This window comes from Anabrus simplex, chromosome 2 (genome assembly GCF_040414725.1).
Source record: "Anabrus simplex isolate iqAnaSimp1 chromosome 2, ASM4041472v1, whole genome shotgun sequence".
NCBI lineage: Eukaryota > Metazoa > Arthropoda > Insecta > Orthoptera > Tettigoniidae > Anabrus > Anabrus simplex.
Genome location: NC_090266.1, coordinates 831,715,990 through 831,734,511, shown reverse-complemented (window position 1 = coordinate 831,734,511; position 18,522 = coordinate 831,715,990).

Here is an 18,522-nt window from a genome sequence, read left to right as displayed (position 1 = left end):
CTACTTACGGCAACCTTTAACTTTTACATTTACACAATATCTTTACAATTTCAGGCCTCTCTAAGAACGACCTACATTTTACAAAATTGTACTAATTGTTTCTTAAGTTCACATGATAGTATCCATTCTACCGCGCCTTTGTAAAAAAACAACAGCTTCAATTACTGGCCAACAACTCAAAATGTATGGAGGCGGACTCTTGCTCTCCTTGAAATTAAGAGGTTAAAACCCTACTTGGGCTTATGGCCCGACGATGCATAGGCTAATCCTAAACTACTGTGGTGACTAGATGGACAAGTTAAGTTACAAGGGTACAGATAGAAAATGATTACAAAAAGACACCTCAAATACAAGTTGATAGGGAAATCGAGAGGGTGTTACACTCTCTATTCCCGAATTTCAGTTAAGTACACTTGATTTACTCGAAATTTGCATGAGAAAAAACGTTTACATTTTAAGAAATGGACTGTTACATAGTAAAAGATTGGAACCTTCCCCCCGAGTCAGCTTGCGGAGAGAACTCCTGAGATAAAAAATGGTGGCCATTAACTTAGCTGATGTTCTGACTGCCGAAGAATGAGCCCCCCGCTTCCTCTCTTAATACACACACTCAATAGCTCGACGATCAATAAGACAAGTTAACTCGAAAAAGCGTATGCTTTTATAACCGAGAGGAAGGTTCGTGAAGGCTCTGGACTAAGACCAGAAACACCCTCCCATTTTCATTGGACAGTTAAAAAGTTACGAGTAGTCTTTGACTGGCTGAAAAATAAATACACAAAATTTCTGATTGGGTAGAATCCGAAGTTGGCGGGATAACTATGAATTATTGCAAACCTTGAAGTAAAGAAGTCAATTCAGTTCAGAAAACCTATGAACACGAACTTTCTTTAAATTTCTAGTTGTTCCACATTGCACCAGAGTGCCTGACATCAGTTCTTTGATAGAGACATCTATGGAGAAAAGTCCAAACTTCTTGAAATATTTGTTGCAACCTGTGATACACCAAAAAACAAAAGACATCCAGTCAGTTTAGTAAGCCTTAACATAACACACTACTCTATCACTTTAGTAGTGACATCTGTTGATCAACGTCCCAACTTCTTGCACTAGTTGTTCTTCAAGGAGCTTCATTTAAATGCACGGGGTTGAGGTGTACCTCCCGGTACAATTATTATTATAACTGTGTTAATATATTACTACTAATTATTATGAAAATAAAATTTAATCACCACACTCAATCTTCGTAGCTCGTAATCTGCCAGAAAACACTAAAGATAATAAAGAACTGTCAACAAGTCCGAATTATTATTAATCTTATAATTCCGGACATGCCTCCGAAATTACTGAAACATGTACTTAAAAATTGTTTTACGTCGCACCGACACATGGCGACGATGGGACATAAAAGGGACATAAGTGGGAAGGGAGCGGTCGTGAATTTAATAAAGGTACAGCCCCAGCATTTCCCTGGCGCACAACCATCTTCACGGATGCCGACTGGAGTTCGAACCCACTATCTCCCGTATGCAAGCTCACAGATGCGCGCCCCTAACCGCACGACCAACTTACTCTAAGATCTAATGCCGGGCTGAGTAGTCCGGACGATAGAGCTCTGGTCTTCTGATTCCAACTTGGCAGGTTCGATGGTGACTTAGTCCGGTGGTATTTGAATCTTCTCAAATACGCCAGTCTCGTGTCTGTAGATATGCTTGCAATAAAAATGCGGTAAAAATTCTGGCACCTCGGCGTCTCCGAAAACAGTGAAAATTATTTAGCGGAACGGTGATACTGTGCAACATTATTATTATTATTATTATTATTAGTAGTAGTAGTAGTAGTAGTAGTAGTAGTAGTAGTAGTAGTAGTAGTAGTAGCAGTAGTAGTAGTAGTACATTATTATTACGGAAGCTCTAATTAAACGGGTCAATTACAAACATCATTTTACCTATCGGCACTTAATATCCAGTAATAAGCCTTCTATTACAAATACACGACGGCAGTTCCATAGTAATTCTTTATACTTCGAGCAACGCTCGCGCATGGATGCGGCTACGGGTTTTGATATTTGTCTCATTAATAACGATTTCAATGAATACTTATGGCCTTTATACTGCCCACCTTCCTTTCATTGACCTGAAAATATTATGAATATAGCAAAGAAAACTCGCATTGTCTATTGTCAGAAATTCAACGTAGAGTGTCACAATAACAACACAGAACTGTTGCGCCCGTTTTTCATTAACTCATTAAGTATTTATCTTAATTGTTTTCGGCTCGGATCACTGAGTAATGCCACTGACGTCTTATAGATCACACACAACTACACAACACTTGATTCGCATGTATGTGCTGGTACGGATCTTAGACGTCGCGCACTGTACTGAAACGAGTACAAAATAACACTCGGCGGCAACATGAGAAACTACAAGTGTAGATATTTCTGTACGGATTATGTGTACTTTTCACACAGAGTACCGTAAACCGGTATTCGAGTACAGAATGGGGCCTGGCACGTGAGTCAGCCTCCCCTGCTTGCCAAGCGTTTAAGGGAAGTGCACAACAACATGTGTTGTACTACGATAAGAAACAGGTACTCTGCTACTGACCTCCAATACAAGAGGACAGAATGACATAACTGGTGTATCCTGCTACGGCCGTTCAAACACATTAGGTCCTGAAATATTTGGCTCAGTTTTGGGAAAACTAATAGAACAAGGTTAAAAGTACATAGCATATATTGTGAGATGTATTTTTCTTTGCCAACTAACAAAATATCTGCACGTATACCCCTTGCTACCCTGATATAGTACATTACCACTAAGACAGATAGTATTGCTAATTAATTCGTCTTTCTCAAGAAATATAAATATATTTTTGAGAAACTATAAAAAGTACATGTAACCAAAATTATGAGTTTCATTGCCACGACACATTCCTCCTATAAAAAGGAGACCGTGTAGCTTATCGAACTTCATTTCAGCCACATAAATATTCAGCAAACAATGCAAAATCTCAGTAGGGGCAAATACAATTTTTAAGGAGTAATGGTCTGGAACATAGGTTAGTGAGTATGGACGCCTGCCTGTCATTGTTCATGAGTCACTGTTGAACATGCTGTCTGTTTGTATGTGTATGATAGGATACTGTCCTTGTCAAAACTTAGTTGCTATTTTAATAAATAATAGTGAAAAACCAAGTTCAGTGCAACTATTATTGACGGGATATGTCTTCCTTTTAAATAATAGTGAGTACCATGAATTAATATCCTCTTTTGTTGATTCCTCTAAACTATGTGCGTATGGTGTTGGTTCGCCAGTTCCTGGCGTATCTACCGTACGAAATCTTTGTAGACCAATAATTTATTCAGTTTTATGTTTATTGCATTCATTCGCCACTACAGTGGTTTCCATGACAACAGTCGGTCAATTACAAACTGTGTCGAACCTAAGCTAACCCTGTGACGATCAGTGGTTTTCGGTGGATAACAACCTAACCAGTCATTATAAATTGATTTCGGTGATCATACGCTAACCTGTCACTATCAGTGGTTTTCGGTAGATTACAATGGTTTTTTCACAAACCATTACTGTCCCAGTGGATGCTAGAGTCCTATGCCTCATACCTATGCCTCATACCTCCTTAGATTGCCTCCATCTCAATGGTCTTGTCGCTAGACGGACCTACACAAACCAGCCCAGACTTAACGAAAGCCATTGCTCTTGTTGCTAGGTGGACCTAGCCAATCCAGACCTATGGTTTGGTCACTAGTTGGTTGTATCTCATATTCTATCATGTTCATGTCACTAGCCATGGTTATGGTCTTCTTACGTCTTGTTCCCTTTCACAAACCAGTTATTAAAGTTTCACCCAATCTAGTCGTCCCTTGATTTGCTTCGCTTGATCTATGTTCACAGTTTTAAAATGTCTCTGCTCCATATTCATAATGATCCTTACTGTGCTATAACAGGGCATTTACAATATTTCTCTATTACGATCATATGAGGACTGCCCTGTTTAAAAGTCTCAGAAGAAAATCTGAGGCTTGGGAATCAGTTTAAACAAATTACAAGACATCGATAAAGAAATGAAAGAGATCAGTCTTATATATCCAAGTAAAAAACAATAGCAATATACATATATTGCTATTTTTGTCGCACTGATACAAACAAGTCTTGAATCAATGTGCGGAAAAGGCGAAAATGCAGAAAACCATTTTCAGGAATATCGACACTGGAGATGGAAACCCTGTCTCCCAATTCCATCTCGATAGCTATTAGGCGCACACTGTGGTGGTCTCGCTCTATAAATAAATCATATTCGAGTGAAAAAGTTGCTTTCAAACAAAACATCTGTCCGGCATACGAGGGACCATGATGGTGCAGAAGGAAAATACTTTCATTGTCAATTTTATTTATGTGTTACCACCCTAGCATGAGTGAAAAGGGTATAACGTAATTTGGGAAGATTTGCGTATGATATATCATTCGGTGGGCGTTAGTGAGTTAACACACCCATAGCCTACCACCCAAGGACACCCGACCTCAGTCCCATGGAGCACATCTGCAATTTCCTTTCAAGAGGAAAATGACGAGTAAAAAATTCATTTTGTGAAAATGAACGATTGTGGGGAAAATTACCGCTACACAAGTAATTCGATTACTTTTAATGCAATTATTTTCCATCTCTGTTTATACCTATTTTTTATAAAGCTTCTTTCTTTCATTACCTTAATATGTACAAATCCCCTCGACCTCTTCATTCTTCATTTAAGTATGAATCTTCCTAGATTGAATTATTTTGTAGGTCTTCATTTTCCAATCTCGCTCCTTTCTTCTGCATCAATATGAAGAATAAAACGTAGCCCTTTAGTTTCAAATTACACAATACAAGGTTCGAAATTTACGTGTCAGTACATTGGTGAATATTCTTAAAAAATCCGAGTAAATTATTAATATATCAGTACCTATTGTTTTATCACTTGCCCATTGTGTATGCCTTAAAATGTGTGAGAAACAACGGTTTTAACGTACAAAACAAGGTTTACAACATTAATAGTAACAGTCAAATAGCGTAATAGGTTCAATTCTAGTGGGTAATTCATATAAGTTGTTAGTAAGATACAATTTCATTGTATCGCAGAAATAAAGCTAAATTTGAAGAGCTAAGCAAGATGTTAAAAAATTACCTGCACAAGAGAAATCCTGAACACATCCTCTATTCTGAAAACGGTGCGTATGACTATTTATGAATGACTTTGATGAGTAAAATGCTACAGTATTCAAAAAAGAGACGGAAGAAAAAAGTAAGTGTGTACTTAGAAGGAAAGGTATCGTTCGTGCAGTGCATCATACTATACTGGAAAATTGTGAATGTCAGTAGTCCATTGAAGAAAAAATATCTGGGGCATATGCTTAAAATTCTATTTCTGGATCTGATGATTCTGAAACTAACCCTCAAACACACGCGTATGGGGTGGAATCCACCCCAGGTCATTTTATTTCCTAGTGAAATGTACAAGTAACTATCCTGTGCTCTGCCCGCCCTTATATCTTTCTGGCTGGATCCCCGCAGACAGAGTCATTCGTATTTAATCTATCTTAAAATCTCCAAATAATACAGTAATTCATATTTTACAATACAATGATATGTGGGGTGGAAAGCACCCCAACGCGTGTGTCTGCGTCCTAAAATTTGGCGCGTGTGCTTGAGGGTTAAGTGGTTACGCGATGTTTTCAATGTCGTCATAAGTCGGAATTATACAACTGAAGTAAAAACATGAATGCTGAATGATTTATACACAGTTTTTCATAATTTGAGATAGAAGTATGTACTGTTTGGCACAATTTGAAGCCGATATATGGCATGGTTCATTAGATGAATACTTACAAATGAGTCGAAGCAAATATCATTCTTCAGTGGAATAGAATCAAGGAACTCCTCATCAGTTTCTAGAGGGGAATTCATGCAAGCTGCGAGAGTGCTAATATTTAATTAGGCTTGGCATATTGCAAAAATAAAGCTAAATTTTAAGAGCTAAGTAAGATGTTCAGAAATTACCTGCGCAAGAAAAATCCTGAACACGTCCTCTATTTTGAAAAGGATGCGTACCTAGAAAGAAAGATATCGTTCGTGCAATGTATCATACTATATTGGAAAATTGTGAATATCCGCTGAAGGAAAAAATGTGTGGGGCATATGGTTTACAATTCTATTTCTGGATCTGATGATTCTGAATGAAGTGGTTAGGGGATATTTTCATTATCGTAAAAAGTGGGAATTATACAACTGAAGTAAAGCTATGAATGCTGAGTGCTTTATACACAGTTTGTTTCTTATTGAAAATAATATGATCTTCTCAGAGGAAGTTTGTTTATAATATCAGTTATGTGAAGACTTTAAATTATCAATGAATTTACCTCTGGCAATATATGTTTGCCCGAGACTCACAGACACTTTTGGGGATTACAATTTCTTTTGCATAGATGTAGTCGATGAAGGTAATTCAATTTAATAGGAATATGTGAATATGCTTCATTTATTGTTCCTTTTCCACTCCAGTCGGTCGAACGAAATGTGTATTGACAGGAATTTGATAATAGAAGCTTGATGATATTTCGAACCACGGTGTTTTAAATTCCTCCAAGAAAGGACGTCCTGTCGATTTGCGGGGTAGGGACGTAGGTGAGAATTCCATATCCAGAGCGAGTAAAATATTTCTGAGAATTTGTCTTTTCATGTCAGTGATAATGATAAACCAAGGTACATTAAAAATAAGGGGAAAGAGAAATAATAATAATAATAATAATAATAATAATAATAGTAATAATAATAATAATAATAATAATAATAATAATAATAATAATAATAATAATAATAATAATAATAATAATAATAATTACAATAACTGATTACATTATACGGAGTCTAATATCTCAACATCACAGCTCAACTTGAGCAAGCAACCAGACTGGACGCGTTGAGTGGTGAGTGCGGAGAGACGTGGTGGGCATTGCGCAATACCGGGCGGCGATTGTGAGTGGCAGGGAAGGCAGAAGAAGACGGCAGGACGTGCGGGGATCAAGAGAGTGCAAGGGAAGATGGGCGAGGTGTTTATGGTAGCGGCGGTGATATCCATGCTACTAATTGTTGGGTTGTGGATTTGAACCCTGGCACAACCATGAGCTGGGAGGACTGGGAGAAGATAAAGGATTCGATAGGATAAGCTGTTCAAGAAAATACTGGAGTCGAACAGGTAAAGGAAATGAGAAAGGAACAAGCTAAGGGATTTGAAAATATGAAGGTATAGTTCCAGGAACAATGGGGAGACACGGTAAAACGTAGAAAGTAATGAGTTCGCAACTGGAGTGTTAAGGGATCAGGTTAAAAATCTGGAAAATCAGGTGGTAGTTTTGAAGAAGGAGATAGACAACTTTAGCCAAGAAATGATGAAGAAATGTATATACATGTATCGGTTGCAGGAAATAAGGAGTGAAGAAGTGAACATTATATAAAGAGTGGTGGACGTCGTCCTAAATAAAAATAAAATCAATTTCAGTGAAGATGACATTGACGATATTGAATGAGTAGGTAAAGTGAAAGGTCAGAGACCAATTAAAGTGAATTTAATATCAACCCTGATGGCGGACATATTGTTAAGAAACGCAGGGAACTTGCAAGCTGAAAAGCTCTGGGTCAAAAGAGACTTGGGAAATGAAGTGAACGAGAACTTGAAAATCCTGAAGAAGCATCTAGGTGGAGTTAGGTACCGGGGTCTTAAAACATATATAAAGGATCAAAGGCTGGTGGTATCTAATGGTGTTTGGTGGCGAGTTTGGTCTGTGAAAAAGGCATGGAGGAAGAGCTCAAACAGGAAGAGGAAACAACGACGTGGCAAAAAGGCAGGCTGGAGAACGCCCAAGAGAAGGGACGAAACGTGGTAAGGCTGATTGAAGTGTCGAGTCAAGAGGACAGTGCAGTGCAGTGAGAGTGAAAAATTAAGTCCGCAGGTTCAGGAAGTGCTGTTAGATAATGTTCCTAAAGAAAAAACAGATACAGTGATTGATGATTGGAGGGAGGATAAGAAAGGGCGAGATTCTATTTTGAACGGGGGAAGCAGGAGCCTGTAGGACCTGTGGGGGATAAATAAACGCTTAGATGATAAGGAAAGGAAATATAGTAATAAAACGTCAAGGAACGATGGATTGAAGACAGAAAGAGAGGGAGATGGTGACGAGAAGAAAAATCAAAGATGGAAATGGGGAAGGTAGGGAAAAAATGTTGTAACTAGACTGGAAAATAGGCTTTGTAATTATTGAAGGTTTATTTGGTAAAATAGTCAATATAAAAGTGAAACATGTATTCGAAATTTTTGACATTGTGGTACTCTCGGGAACATGGCTAGGGGTAGGCAAGGAGATAACTTGGAGGGATTTACGGTCAGGCACAAGTCAAGAAAAAATTTAATAAAAAGGGGCGATCGCCCAGAGGAATAGTTGTGCTAATTAGAGTTTAATGAATTAATAGAGGATATTGAGAGCGACCGTGAAGGATTTATGTGGATAAGATTTAATATGGGTAGAGAGGCAGCGAGAGAAAAAACATGTTTGCTTGGCTTTTGCCTACTGTCACCCCAAAGGATCTTTATATGAAAACGATAAGTTCTTTGAGGAATTACTAGTAGAAACCAGTATCGTTAGAGGGAGGTATGAGGAGGACGGAGTATTATTACTTGGGGACTGGAATGACAGAATAGGGGAGCGAAGTCCAAGGTATAGCAAGGAAGACGAGATGACAATAGGGATAGGAAGAAGAAGTAATGATACGGAAATTAATAGCTTCGGTGGAAAACTTCTGGAATTCTGCGAAGTTGGGAAGTTTTTCCTCTTAAATGGTTACTGGGAGGGGGACAGAGAAGGCAAAATGACTTATATTTCTGATCATGGGGGAGTGTTATTTACATAGTAATGAGTTCAGATGACATGTTAGAGAACATGAAAAGTATTGGGGTGGATGACTGTGTTGAATCTCACCATGCATCGGTATGGGTGAGATTAGTGTGAAGGAGAGAGGAATGAAAGGAAGGAGTCAGAAAAATGTCTTTAGAGAGCGGTAGCGGCTATACTAAATATATATGGACAGAGAACACAAAATTCGAAGTAGACGCCCTTATGGATACTGAGATTCAATTAATTAGAAGTGGATGGGAAAGAGCCCTGGAGGAAAATAACATAGATAGAGCGCTGGAGTTCATAGAATATACCATAATGATGGTGGCACGGGCAGTCCAAGGTAGTAGAAGAAAAAGGTGGTAGGTGCAGGTTGGTATAACAAGGAATCTGACGCTTCAGAAGGTCAGTGATTACAGCGTTAACAGAATATATAGTAAAAGGGGGAGAAAAGAACGAGAAGCCTTTTGTAGAAGGAGGAAAGAGCACAAACAAAAAATTGCGGAGAGGAAGAGGCTGTGGATGAACGAACAATCAGAGCTAATAAATAGGGAATGCAGGATGAAGCAAACTGAAAGAATATGGGAGAGAAAAATATTATTAATAAAGGAGGGAAGGGACATATGAAATTGAATATTGATTTTTATCAGTGGGTGACATATTTTAGCGAGCTATTGAGAGGAACAGGCGAATAGGGGTATAAGAAAAGAAGACAGATCATATGGAGTAATTATGGAAGTAAGTATACTTGAACTAGATAAGGAATTGACAGTAGAAAAAGACCGAGGTCGATAGCTGCAGTCGCTTAAGTGCGACCAGTATCCAGTATTCGGGAGATAGTAGGTTTGAACCACACTGTCGGTAGCCCTGAAAATGGTTTTCAGTGGTTTCTCATTTTCACACTAGGCAAATGCTGGGGCTGTACCTTAATTAATCCCAAGGCAGCTTCCTTCCCACTCCTAGCCCTTCCCTGTCCCATCGTAGCCATAAGACCTATCTGTGTCGGTGCGACGTAAAGCAACTAGCAAAAATAAACAATAGAAGAAGTTCAGGGGCTGATAGGTAACCTGAAGAGGAGATCGGTGAAGGGGAGGAATGGTATCAGCAATGTATTTTGGAAAGAAACAAGTAAATACAGTCAGATTGAGGAAGGAATCGTAAAATTATTTGACAGGATTTTCAATGGGATCATGGTACTAAAATAATGGGAATATGGGATTATTTGCAAAATATATAAAAAGAAAGGGATTGAAAACTTCCCTAGTAGCTACCGACGGATAATCGTCTTAGACTCATTGAGCAAAATTTACACAGGAGTCTTGGCAAATAGGTTAAGGGATTGGTCTATATTTCAAATAGGATTCAGGAAAGGGAGGCAAACGATAGATAACATCAACACTGTGAAGATGATAACAGATATATACATCGATCGGGAAAGAGGCAGCCATCGACTTCGAGAAAGCCTTTGACACCGTGAGTAGAAGGGCGTTAACAGAAAAATTAGGGAGGTTGGGAGTTATTAGAAATATGATGCGAGCGATTGAGGAGTTGTACCAGAAAGTATATAGCAGTGTCAAACTAGAGAAAAATTAGCCAGCCGATATAGTGCAAGGTTGGTCTAAGGCAAGGATGCAAATTATCGCCTATATTTTATTATTTATAAATTATATACTGAATGGGCACGGAGGAGCAAATTGGGCTGTACCGGCAGTGAACAATATAGAGATTCCAGGTTTGATATTCACGGATGATATATTGTTAATAACTCTAACAAAGGGGGGGATTGCAGAGAAGTATGAATAAATTAGTGGAATATGCAAAGAAGTGTTCACTAAAATTAATTGTAACAAATCGAAGAAGATGATTATAAGTAAGTGGAAGAGGACGCAAAAATGAACGAAATGGATGACACAGGGTTAAAGAATTGAGGAAGTAGAGAGATTGGAATACCTAGGAATGCTGCTAAATAGCAGAGGAGGGTGGGATGATCACATCAAGGGGAGTAAACTGAGAGGGATTGCAGCTCTCTCAGCAGTAAACAATCTAGTGGCTAAATACCCAGGGATAAGCTATAAGGTACTGAGATTAGTGTTAAAATATTAGTACTAAGTAGAAATCTATATGGGTTAGAATTATGGGGACAGAAATAAAAGAGGGTCAGTCTGAACCAAGTCATACACAAATTTAGTAAGACAGTTATGAGATTACCGCAATGTACACCTAATGTGGGGGCATTCATAATATGCGGAGAGTATCTAGAGGTGGATTGCATTAAAAGAGTATTGAATTATTGGATGAGACCTAAAAGGGATTGAGGTGGTATTTTGCTTCAGGAAACATTTAAACAAGAATTTAAAGTAATGTATGATGATTGTTGGCTGGCAAAAATTAAAACCTATATTGAGAATGTGGGTATGGGATATTGTACCGGTAACGGCGGTACCAAACTAAGTCCCCGTCATAGAAATTTTAAAAACTTACGTGTTACGCTCCGGGCCGCCTACGAAAGACTGACTGGACGGCGAGCAACAGCTGTGTGCGTGTGACGTAGAGAGTGGGTGACGTCACAGTATGCCTCGCCGAGATACAGAGCCTAGACTGATGTGGAATGTTCTTCGAGATTCTATGGGTAATAACTTTCCCCACAATAATAATTAAACAAATTTAACAACATCACCATATAACTCGATCCCTTATCTATGTTCCTGCCGAGTTTCGCGTAAATCTGACATGCGGCGATAAAGTTATGGAACGAGAGGTGAAGGCCCGGATCAGATATAAATACGTACTGCTTCGCTCAGCAGACCAGGAGGACGAGTTCGACAGCCGTAGTGGAAGGACGTGTTCCTCCCGCTCGCTCTCTCTCTCCTTGCCAGGCGCTCTGTACTTTCCCAGTACTAGTCAGGCAGCTGTACTTGTTAGTACATCTTCGAAAGAGCATTGTCTGAGCTGAGCACTTCTCAGTGCTCGCTTCTCTCTTTCAGAGTTTGTTACAGTAGGACCAGGATGGACAACCAGGCGGATACGATGACGACCCAGGAACGGGCGGTGGCGATCGGGCACTTGCTCCGAGATCTCTTCACCGGCATGACACCGACACCGGAGAGCAACACGGAGCCGCAGACGCTGGAACCTGTGCCGGAGACCCCGGCACCCGAGCCGGAGCTGCCACAGGAGGACCCGGAGATCGAGGTGGAGACGGAGCCTTACAGGGACGGGTGTGACCCCCCTAATGGCTTCTTCTTCTCCGAAGGCTACACCGACCCGGCGCACGAAGCGCTGCTCGTGTACTACAGGCCGGGGCGCCCTGTAACTTCTGAACGGGGCCTCGTCCTGGACAGAATGCGGCGCCCTCGCCGAGGAGGCAGGATCATCTCGACAACCATGGCCGTCGAGAGCTTCCTTCCAGGAGGCCTCATCATCAGGCATCACGACCAGGAGCGGATGCGCGACGCAGAGAGGGAGCTTTCTTCTCTGTTCCAGGTCATCCGTCTACCAGGGAGGGACGGAGTGCCAGGGATGAACACCGGCGCAGTCAGGGCCGCGACGGAGACCAGGGAGACGCCGAGGAGGCTAAGGAATAGGGCGGTTAATACCGACCTAGTCCTGGCCACACAGCCGGCGACCAGCGACGCCACCACGGAGGTGGGGCATGACGCCCCCTGGCGTCGTGACTGTGCGACTTCTGTGGAGGAGGACGTCCCTTTGGCGTTCTGAGGTTGCTGTCCAGGCCCAGCCTGACAGCACGTCTGTCGAGCTGCAGACCTCGATGTGCGCCCCACAGGACAGGGAACGCAGTCAAGCGTTAGCACCGACCGACGCCGCCGCCGCCAGCCAGGAGAAGGAAGAAGACGGCGACGCAGCGGAACCATCAGCTACCCTGGGGTCACCAGGCCGGGAGGAGCGTCACCAGGACGAGGCCTCTTCCCCTGCCGAGAAGACACTCCCGGGAAGAAGAAGAAGAAGACGACGCCGGACCACGAAGCAGAAGGCGACGCCGGCCCACCAGGAGAAGGCCGCCCAGCCGCAACCCAAGACTGCTCCCAGGACAGCAGTCAACCGAGGAGCCAATCAGGAGAGGACCTCAGCGGGTAGTGGCAGTCAGGTAAGAGTAAAACGTCCCCCTCAGCAGCTCTTGCAGTGTTTCCGCTGTCTGAGGTGGGGCCACCGTCAAGTTAGCTGTGGACTCCAAGTGAAGTGCAACCGCTGTGGTGGTGATCACCACTACACGGCCTGCGCAACACTTAAGGAGGCGCCGGTGTGCGGCAACTGCGCGGGGGGCCACCCGGCCTCCCACCGCAGTTGCCCAGTCTACAGGGCCATGGCGCGGGCAGAGAGGAGGGAGGCCCGGCGCCATGACCCACCCCATTCCAGGAGGCCCCCGCCTCGGCGGGCTTGGCCTCATTCTCCGGGATCGGAGACTGGGTACGAAGTACCCCAAGGAGGTGGAGCCGTGCGACAGGCCCTAGTGGTACTTGACGCATGGCTCCGCAGCCGGCAAGGACCGCGCTAGTCCCAGCAGTGCCCAGACGGACTGATCCCCAGGCGATGGAATGGCGAGGAATTGGTTTATGTTTTGTGCATGTTACCTGTTCCTAACTAACACAACCTCTGGTCTTTTTCCAGCCCACATCCTTGCATGTGCTATCAAAAGATGTCAGGTTTTACATGTAGGCTCTTTCTTCTTTCTGCCTATGTGGTTTTTCCCTGACCCTTCAATACCATACCTTAACACTATCCAACAATACAAACTTTGCCGTGGTAGCGAGTCTGACTCGGAAACCGGCAGATACTCCTTGTATCACTTCCCACTCCTCCCTGCTATCTCTTTCTTCTTCTTAGAAAAAAAACAGCAGACCAGTGTGTTGCCAGTGTGTTGCCAGTGTGTATGGCCTGAGTATGTATGTGCACGCTAGGCAGTGGAGTTCACACAGTCGGTTCGCGAGCACCGTGATCGAGCGTGAAGCAGCTATTAATCTTCGAGTCCGTGGACTTTAACCTAATCGCGTCGAATATGGACTTGTACGGATTTCTTTATACTGTGAGTGACAACTTTTTACTCCGACGGGACGTGATATAAACTGTGCTTCGTCTGAACATTATCAAGTGACTGTTATCCTACACGAGTGTCTAAGACTTGCGAATGTTTTCGAGTGCTCGTAATTTGAAGTTTCATGTTATGGACAAGACTTGGAACAGTTTGCTCCTTACAGAGTACTAAATACTTCGAGTTTATGAGACTGTGTTTGAATCCAAATTTACTTTACCATTTCATGAACTGTGTAAATATTTTTAGGTCATGAACTGGGAACTGTGCATTTCAATTCTACTAAACAGCACATCTCACTTCTACGAACATTCAGTTTACGAACAGTCGAACCGAGGACTGTCAATACTCGATTAATTTCGTCTTTTGATTTCATGTTGTTATCAATACGTGAATGAGTTCTAATTCACGAGTGGAACATCTTTATTTTCAATTAAATTATGTTGAACAGTGCTTCAAAGAGCTAAGTCGTGCGGCATTACTTTACATTGTACCAAGTGCCACAAACTTTAAGTGACTCTGTTAAAATTCGACGATAAGTTTCGAGTGGACTTTTATTTTTATGAGTATTAAACTTACATGCTCATTCGAGTCTAGTGGCCTTCTTTCATTTAACACGGGACAAAATTTAGTGATATTTCACCGTGTGATAAATTCTCAAGGATACATTTTTGTGTTTGAACCTTGGTTAGAACATTAATAAACTTTCCTCTCATCTGTGCAGTAGCAGTCTTTGCATTAACTCGCCCCCAAGGCTTAACGATGTTCATTCACGTTCATCATTCACGAGGACTACCTCAACGCCCTTCATCAGCATCGTATGGATCTTCAAGACGTCGAATGGATTTTCTAGAACTTCCATCGGGGGATGAATGGTGGTTCACTGGTATGGGAAAAGGAGCTGCCGGAATCCAAGGACATCGCCAGCCCTAGAACGAGGAACGTTTTCTACTGTATCTGCTGTACAGAGGTGACATGACTTTGAATTTATTAATAAACTCAGAGGAAAAAATTTTAAGATTTATTTCTAAACAAACCCTCTCCCTCGGTACGCACTTCAACGAATGGTACACGCCCTGCGTCTCATGTCTACCGAAGTACCACATTTACTGTTACAATATATATGGCGAGAGATGTGGAAGGGAAAAGGCAGCAGTAGCCAGAGGGCCATGATGACGAGAATTAAGGATATACAAATGCAAAAATAGTTAGAACACTGTAGGGAAAGGCCTTCGCTCAGCCTATTATTTAAGGTTCTCCAAATCTCGAAGTTAAACATAAGATTCGGGGATGGAATATTGAAAAGCGGGCTATTATGGTGGCTGATGGGATGTACAGAAATGAAGGGTGGATTAGCAGCAAAGAGAGCTCACAATGTATCCTATGTGAAGAAAAGGCTGATGATTTGCTCTTACTAGGCACTTGAGAAGTTGAGAGCATTGTTTCTTAGCTTGAAACAACAAGAAATGTGCAAGCAAAATGATTAACGAAAAATTTTAGTGTGGATAGTGAAACAATGGAATAGTGAAGGTAGTTTGAATAAGTTTGTATGTGCAGTAAAAATCTATGTTAAAGAAAAGTGAAAGGTATTGTATGACGTAATTAAGCAAACGCACAGCTGGGCTGGAATGTAAACAGATAAGTGGCCAGCATAAGTAGGTTATTAGTTGATTGGCACTCAGCGAATTACAATGTTTTGATAACGTCAGCGTATAGTGGTAAGTTTCTACCAGACACACTCACGGGGACAGATGAAAATGTAGAAGTAGGCCTACACATTGTTGCATAATCTTTCCTTCTCAGCTATTCTTCGGCTTTGTTAATCACCAGGCTCCATCCAGCGCTTATCACTGCTGGTGAGAGCGATTATTCCTACTATTTCAAAATTCTTTCAGCATCGAGAATAGCCTCGCGATTCCCAACAATAATTATCGTGAATTTCCTCGCGCCAGCGGTTATCACTACTGGTGGGAGCCAGTGGCGGCTCGTGATGATAAAAATGGGTGGGGCACATTCAACATATTACGAACACTATGAATCAATTGAATAAATTAAATTAATCTTACCTTTTTATTTCTTGTATATCAGCTCGATTCTCCTGTCTTTGGCAGTAGCAAATTCTTCAGTTACTCGATTATTGAAGTCCGGTATGGAATGTACCATCTTCTTCTCGATGGATAACATCGCCAGTGCATTCAACCTCTCATTCCCCTTGGAACTTCGCGAAAATGTCTTTATTCTTTTCAGAGTGGAGAATGACCGTTCAGATTCAACAGTCGTCATTGGTATAGTGACAATTATTTTTAAAACAATCATACACTCGGAAAATGTTCGTGTCATTCTATTTTCATAGAAAAATTGCAAAAGAGGCAAAGCACCGAATGCACAGCGAAGATCTTCACGACTGTACAACACTTCTAATTCGGTTCACAATTTTGGACCGTTTATCGCAGGATACAGCTTCAGGGTCATCTGGAAGTCATGCTCAGGGAATGAATTGCAGTACTGAGGAAAGTTATCTATGAAAAAGCTTAGATGTACACAGATGATCAGTGAACTGAAATCTATCATTGATGCTACTTATAATAACATCACAAACTTCTACGGCTGCCAGCCTATTGGTTGAACTGTTTGCATGATCAACGCATTGTCGTTTTCTCAGTGGCTCTGTTGAAAGGCTTTCTTCAGTTTCGTAGAGTTGGCGAACATTGGCTGTTGCATTAACAAAAGTTGTGACAAACTCTCTCATCTTCACGGCATCAATGTCTCTTTTCTGAATTCAATCAAAGAATATTGCAACATGTGGCATAATCTTGTGATAGAGATTAACCCCTCAGCGTCGCAGCCATTTAAATAGCTTCCTACCCCGCGGCCGGATGAGATTTCAACTACGCGCGACTGAAATACATCGATTCACTTAAAGCGTTACTACAAGTATAAGAGTAGCCTGATTTTCACGAAATTTGGAATTCCTTATGACAGAACTATGTACATGCAGATAATTACATAATTGTTTCACATTTCCTTAGTAATTTAGTTCCGTGTGATAGAGTTCGAAGCACTCTTTGAGACAAGGACTCAAGTCACACTCCTGGAAGCAGTACACTGATGTCTTCTTTTCGCCGTGTTTTGAACACAGGATACAATGTCTATGAGGTTTGGATTTCCAACTCTCGAGTGCTAATTTCCTGATAAAATGTCTTTCCTGCAACTTTGGAACTGTATTATCTGATGCGCGCCGGCCTTGAATATTTCGTTCCCTTCCCTCCCGAGCATATTTTGTAAACAAACCTTTCACCAGTTGAACCCGATAAGGTAATTGCTCAATATTTGCCTCTGTGGCCTGTGTGAGTATTATTAGAGAATTTAGCAATAAGAATTCACCGTTGAAAACTTCTCTTTGACCTGTATAATTATCTATAGTCTCCTACACGAAATTTCCAAGTACTAATTCCTCCTCATCGTCACTCTCATCATTTACCACTGCTAAATCATCTATTTCATTATCACTGCTGCTTATACTGTCACTACTACTTCCGACTAAACTTTCATCTGAATTATACAATATTTCAAGCACGTTACTGTCAGTCATACGACGGCTGAGCGCGGCGCGTCACACGGACTGATGAAGCTGCAGCGAGACCGAAAGCAACAGGACGAAACTGAATGAGGGGAACAACATTTACGACGAAACAAACCAACTCGATACATATTTCAGATGAAAGGTCGAGATATCGTCTTTCAAGAGAGATATATACCGTGAACAACTGGTTCTCGTATCGCATGACAGAAAGCAGCACTAACTGATGCCTACACAGAGCGCTCCAGGAGAGTTACGAAAATATTACAAGCTGAGAAATAAAGACAAATATAATAAATAAACCGCACTCCCAATGTACAAATAGAGCAAAGAACATCACACGAAAAGACAAACTTCTCGGATTATCATTTCTTTATTTTATTCTGTGGGAAAGAGTGAAGCAAACAGACTTAAAAAAGCAAGAGATTAGTGCTCAGACTTATTTGACAAATAATTATCCTTGCAAAAACAACTACATTATAACGATTTTTCAATTCTTATTTTCAACGCTGATAAACCCGAAAATGTCTTCTTGGAAACAAAACAATTTGCATATCAATAACTCCAAAACTCTTCGCGCCATAGCCGTAAATGTGAAACCATGTATGGGTCTATACCACGTATAGAGATCGGCGGCTACGGAAGAAAAGAGGGTCTATACCACGTATAGAGGTCGGCGCTGAGGGGTTAAGCCAGTAGGTGAACTGAGGATCATTCAGAGTTCGAACAAATCCCGTAGCTTCAGCTTCCTCTCACTTGTTTCATGGTCTCTGATATCTTCAAAATATTTTAGCAAATTATCACGATGTTCATAAACAGTGTTCACAGTGCGATGTTGAAAATACCATCGTGTAGGTGGAAACTGCCTAACTTCTTATGAACTGACTCGATCAGGTAATCCATTCTTTTCGGAGATTTTGAAAAAAGTCCCTATACCTTGCAAGTCC